Below are 6,383 nucleotides of genomic sequence, written 5' to 3' on the forward strand. Positions count from 1 at the left end.
CTAATCTCCTGCCTCCTCAGATTCTTTCTTTTTTGGTACCAGAAACCAAACTCACAACCTCACGCTTGCCAGGCAGGCATTTATGCCACTGAGCTAAATCCCTGGTCCTTTCTCCTCAGTTTATGAATTTGTTCTAAGGTTCCTTTTGCTCTTCCATGACCGTGGAGCCTAGCAAGCCTTTAAGAATATTGTTGTAGTCAGGGTTTTGCAAGGGAAACAATTTAATGCAGGAAACATAATTTATGGGATTATTTTATGATAGTCACCCAAAGAATTAAATACAAAAAGAGTGCAGGAAATCTGTTCACACACTAAAGACTCAAAGAATCCAGTTGAAGGCCTTGATCCCATGACAATGTTTTGCATGAGTCCAGCTAAAGACTTATAGTCCATGGCAATGTCTCATGCAAGTCTATTTCAGAGATCTGCACTAGGAAGGCCCAAAAGTCAGTGGCAGAAGCTAGAAAGTCTCTGCCAGTGAAATGAGAGCTCTGTGCCAGCAAGTTGAGAGATCAGCACTGGAACCAGGAAACGATGCTCAAGGCAAGGATCAGAGCTCTCCTGAAGAGAACTGCAGCCATCCTCAGTGACAATGAGGACTTGAGCTCCTCCGATGATGAGAACTGCAGGGTTCAGATCAGGAAAACCAGCATGACAAGCTCCTCCAGAAGAATCAACAGCACCATCTCTTCTCTCCAGTTCTCCTTTTTATGTTGTTGGCAACAATCCTCAGGTGAGCCCTTCCACACCCAGCACCAACGGTGTTACATGTTGACCACCAGTTACCAGTTCCCCACAGATACCTTTGTGAAAGTTAGGGGGAAAAATGCCTTGTTAGTAGATGCAGTCCCATGCCATGGTTTTACTCCCACACCCCACTCGTGCCCTCAGCCAGTGTCCTCGTGGAGGGAACATCTGACAAAACAACCATTCCCAGCCCTCTCTGCTCTCTCTTCCCCTCCAAACTAGCTCCCATTACATCCTCATAGATCCCTCAGATTGGCTGGGCAAGAGGTACCGTCTCCCCAGGGCCCTTGTCTTTCCTGTCAGGACCAGATCAGAGGTTCTTGTACCCCAACCCTGTGTTGGGAAGAGGGAAGAAGATACCTGTGTTTATTTTCCCAAATTTCCCAGATTAGCTTCTGCCTTTGGCCTCGAGGGAGCATCAGAGCTCCCTCTCCTCCTGCTGGTGGGGCTCAGCAGCCCTAACTTCTGATGGTCTCTTGAGGACTTCTGTATTCACAGTGAGATGGAATGGGCTTCTCACATCAGCATTTGTGCTGATCTGGCCCTGTGCCACTGGAAATCCATCACCCCAGGACAATACTGATCTTATACTGGCCCCCAAGACCCTTGTGCCTGGTCCTATTTTCTCTTCCAGACTCACTCCTTCTTTCTAACCTATGTGCCAAACAGAATTCTTTAGCCTCTCAGAAAGTCCCAGGTGGCTTGAAGTCCTCATGGCACTCAGCTCACCAAGGGTTCCTGCTCTAAAAATGGGTGATAACCCACACCCCAGCAGTATATACAGAGTGCCCATGGCCATTGGCTAGCTCAGACCCCATCACAGTTCTGTAAGAAGGGCAACAGGGAAGAGCTTGTATGTCTGGGCCACTTGCTCTGGCATCTAGTGCTGTTCTGTCAGAGATGCTGGATAAACAAAGGGTGGGTACAATGGATGAATGGGTGAATGGATGGATGCACATGATGGTGTCTTAGTGTACTTGGGATGCCATGACAAAGCATCAGAGATTGAGTGGCTTAAAAACAAAAGAAATGTATTGCTCACAGTTCAGAAAGCTGAGAATTCCAAAATCAAGGTGCTAACAGATGGTGTATGTGTTGAGGGCCCACTTCTTGGTTGATAGATGGCCGTTTTTTTCCTATTTTTCGTGTGGCAGGTTTAAGGATTTTTTCTGGGGTCCCTTTATAAGGACACTGATTCCATCACGAAAGCCCCACCCTCATGACCTAATCACTTTTGAAAGGCCCGGCCTCCTAATACCATTACACTGGGAGATAGTTTTCCACCTAGGAAGTTTGGGAGGACACATTCAGACTAGAGCAGGTGGGTAGATGGATGGATGACTGGGTGGTTTGATGGATGGACAGAGACTAAATCAGGATGCAGAGCAGGAAAAAACTGAAATGTGATGGAATCTGTGCAGTCCACAGGGCTCCCGGAAGGGAGTGCTAGTCTAAGCAGTTGAGCAGGTAGGGAGTGACGGAGCTGGTGATCACGGAAGGGAAGGAAGCAGGGGGAGCAGGGCATGCTGGGAGGCAGGCAATGGAAGCCCCCTTTCTCCTTCTGGTCGGGTGGGCACTGCTCAGGAATGATGATGCTAGGCCTCCCCAGGCCACCCCAGCCACACACCCGTAGGGCCTTTCTTTGCTCCAGGCACTCCACCCAGCTCTGGGGCCTTTCCCAGGGAGGCTTGGGCTGCAAGTGAGGAGCAGGGGAGTGAGGCAAAGCCAGGCTGCCCACCCTGGAGATGACAGCCTGGAGTCTTGCATCATGTAGGCTTAGATTTCTCAGTCCTCCTGACTCCCACGGTGGGGCTAAGTCAGGGCTTTGGGCAACAAGGGAGGAAAGTCTGAAAACCATTAACAAGAAATCATTATCCAAGGGAGACAGATGAGTGGGCTGCAGAGCCTTGCCAGAGAACGGGGAAGGGAGGTGGAAATGATGGCAAGCAAGAGGGCAGGGGATTGTTCAATCAGGGGTGCTCCTCCCACTGTCCTACTAGCTCCTGAGCTAGTGTGTGCTTGAGTGTCTGGGCGTGTCTGTGTGTCTGCCTGTGTGTAACTGGATCTACCTCCTGTGGTTGATAGGAGGCTTCCACAAGTTAATTCTTAGGAAAGGCTGGGATGGAGGGCCTGGTGCATGGTAAATTCCTTGTATTAGTAGCTAGTAGAGAAGAGAACAAGAAAGAACTTGGTACATGGTTTGGTTTCTGCCACCACAATTAGGATGGTTTGTGCCACATTGGCCACAAGTCTGAGGTTGTATTTGGTCCTCAGAGGCAAAAGTTTTTATAAAACCGGATCGGTCAACCCCTCCCACCCCCAGTGGCACACCACTGACCCTCAGGCTACTCCGCTGTCATCTGACAGGATCCTCTGCATCTCTGGAAATATGTTCTAACATCCTGTCCTCCAAACTCATCTGTTTGCATTCTCCCTATCCAATACCTGGCCAGTCTCAGGAAGAGACTTCCTGTATCACAGCCGCACACCCTCTGTGGGAGTCCCCTCTCTTTGCCTCTCCCACTTTGTACCCACCTCTTCTGTGCCCAGGAGACCTGTTCAAGTTGTTCTCCCTCCCTCTCCTTCCACTTGCTCCTGTCCCTGCTGATCACAATCCCAGACGCCATGATGCTGAATGCTGAAATTCCAGGAAAAATTTTTCCTACTTATTTCACTTCGTGCAGGCCAGGTGGCTCTGGGCAGGTTCTTTCTGCTTTCTGAGCTATTTCTTGAGCACATGAGGAGCCACAAGTCTTGACTACCTTTCCTCTGCAAACTGCTTCCCATGTGGCTTTGGAAGGCTCTTGGCCTGGGTTTCCTCAATTTCCCCCTCTGAATAGTGGGCTGGCCTTATAATCCCTAGGGCTTCCACAGGTGCTGTCCTTTGCTTTGAATGTCAGCTTAGGCTGGGAATCTCAATCCCTTTCCAGTCTCCCACAGCCATCCAAGAGCAGGGGGCAAGAGTGAGGGGTGGGAAATGGTTAAGGAAGAGTCAGGGAGAGCTGCACCCCTAGCCTGGAGACATGCCTGAATGTGGTTTCAGACACAGCCCCCACTTGACACGTATCAGGTACTGAAAGCCCCACAGACAGGAGTGCTCACACACTGCCTTTGGGCTGGCTGGCCAGGCTCTGCTCTAGAGGATAGACCCCAGCCCCAAGGCAGGAAGAGATCTTGGTGGGTCCATCAAGGCCCACACAGTGAAGGTGGAACTTGGGACTCTGTGGGAATTCCATGGCTTCACTGTCCCTTGTCCCTGGGACAACTGCCCCTCCCCATAGGAGAGCCATTAGGTCACACCCTTCCTGTGCAGAAGGCGAAATAGGGGCCCAGCTTCGTGCAGGCCATGCCTCATTCTCCCCACTGATCTCAGCCACAGGGGCAGTGACAGCCCACAGAACCCAGCAGCCGTGCACACTCGCTGCCTGAGACCAACTTCAGGGCTGGTATTTGGGTAAAGTGTGTGTCCAAGGCCCTCGTGCTGAGAAGGTCCTTACACTCCCAGAATAGGGAATAAGAAGCTGGGGAACAAAAAGGGAGGGGCATTTGCTGGGGTCCCACACAGGGCTGGGCTGTCAGCCACAGCTTCCTGTCCCAGTTGCCCCTCCACATTACCCCTTCTTTATGTGAGATCCTGGAGGCGGTGGCCCCAGAGTGGCAGGCCCAGGACTCTGATGGGGACAGTGAGTGGGGTCCATGGGAACGTCCCTGAATCAGATCTCCCTTGGAAAAGGTGCCACAGGCTGCAGCGGATCAGTGGTGCGGAGGCCACTCATTTCCTCTGGCCCGGAGGGAGAGAGGCCATGCCACACAGCCCCCCATTGTTGGCTGCCCTTATCTCAGGAAGTTCCGCATGCCCCATCGTCCATCCGGGAGAGGCAGCTAGGCCCCAGGCCCCTTCCTCACCTTCCTTTGGCTCTTGGAAGCTGGAGAGCTTGACCGGCTCAGATGATGCCAGCCCCTTCCCATGGGAAGCCTGGACATCCTCGGGGCAACAGTGAGTCATGCAGCGCAGAGTGGCAAGGCTTGGGTCTCAGCTGAGCTTCAGAAGGATAATCCTGGGGGGCTGGAAGCAAGGAGAGCATGAGGCAGCAGATGGAGGGAGCCAGGCTGCTCTTGAGGCCCAGACCAGGTAGGACAGGGCAGTCACAGTGGGCGCCATATTCCTGTGTGGGTCCTCTCTTCCAGGAGTGCATTTGGCTGCTGGTTCCACTTTAGTATGTAGTGCAGCCACACTCCTCCTCCAAGAAGCCTTCCCTGACCTCTCCCAAGCCCCGCCATAGACTCCTATCAGATCCTAGAGCACCCTATGTGCATACATAGGCGACTCCCTGACTACAGCGGACTGATTGCTTTGATGGCAGGTCCCCACATCTGAGGGCTTGCTTCATGCCTGCCCTCTCTAGCTGCTGAGAGGACCCACTAGGGCTGGCTGTAGCCACATCCCACAGGCACTCAAGTCCCTGGCACAGACCTATCCCTTCACCAGCCTACCTACCCTTGCCAGCATGCTTTTGGCCAAGTGATCCCTTCACCCAGGATGCCCTGCGCATGCATCCCCAGGAGAACCTGCCACTCTTTAAGGACTCCAAGTGCCAGCACTCCCTTTGGCCCCTCTCTGCAATCCCTGGTCCCAGGGAGTGTGGCTGAAGCCACTCTCCTCTGCACAACAGCCTCACTCAAAAATCTTTTCAAGAAGGTTTAGGAAATGTTTAGGAAAGGCTAAAGGAACTGTTTCAAAGCACCCATTTGCCCACCGCAACTGTAACAAATGACATGGATCTGCTAACATCTTAAAACAAGTCTAGAAAAATCTAGAATTTCATTTTCATGGCAACACTGTTGAGGACTTCCAATCAGGAGTTTTTATCACTTTCCAAGGCCAGGTGCCCAACAGCGCTGGAGGAAGCCACATATCAGCAGGTGGGGAGTGAGTACCCTTGAGGCACACATGCCCCTCGGGGAGTGTAAGGAGGAAAGGAAAGTCACCTCACTAAGACGGAGCCTGTGGCAGCTGGGCAGAACCCACACTACATGATGACAGTGGTCAGGGTTTGGCTGGCAGCCTGGGGACACTTCCACTGCCATGTCCTTGGCTGCCTGGACAGATGAGAAGACTGTGGCTCTGAGAATCTTGTGACCTATTCAAGGTCACCCAGCAGATTATAGATAAATTATAGATTATAGAATCCAACTCTTCGAGTCTTCCAGCCCAGCCCCAAGTCTGCCAGTGTCAAAACCTTGCCTAGGATCACCCCAAACAGGAGAACCAACAACCCGAAGTGTTTGTGGTTGGGGGTGGGACTCACTGCTGCAGGAAGACATAAGGCAGAGGTAACCTGCCATTAGGAGTGTAGGTTAAGTGGCCATTTCCTGCACTGGGTCCTGAAGTTCATGCTGGGTCTGTAGTTCTGAGTGCAGTCTGGTCAGTGCCAGATTGATGTTCTTGAACCTGACGTTGACATGAGGGGATCTTAAAATAGGGGTATGGGGTATAGGGGGCAGTCTGGACGAGGGCAGAGAGCCCCCTAAGGAAAGGTTCCTTCCTTCTTCCCTCCTCTGAGCCAGCAATAGGGAGAATCAAGGGCAGAGAGGAGTGATAGTGGCCACATGACACCTAGGCCAGAGCACAGTGT

The 6,383-nt window shown here is 52.1% G+C and overlaps 1 long non-coding RNA gene across 1 annotated transcript in view; it reads right to left on the reverse strand.

Moving 5' to 3' along the window:
- Window positions 1–222: 222 nt before the first annotated feature.
- Window positions 223–6,383, reverse strand: part of LOC134477564 (uncharacterized) — a 6,703-nt gene continuing 542 nt past the window's right edge. The window contains exons 2-3 of the long non-coding RNA XR_010049578.1: window positions 4,654–4,813; window positions 223–803 (exon numbers count right to left, since the gene is read on the reverse strand). This is a non-coding gene — a long non-coding RNA (uncharacterized LOC134477564). The remainder of the gene's footprint in view (window positions 804–4,653; window positions 4,814–6,383) is intronic.

Source organism: Cavia porcellus, unplaced genomic scaffold, assembly GCF_034190915.1.
Source record: "Cavia porcellus strain 051 isolate PalLab524CR breed Dunkin Hartley unplaced genomic scaffold, mCavPor4.1 scaffold_9, whole genome shotgun sequence".
NCBI classification, from domain to species: domain Eukaryota; kingdom Metazoa; phylum Chordata; class Mammalia; order Rodentia; family Caviidae; genus Cavia; species Cavia porcellus.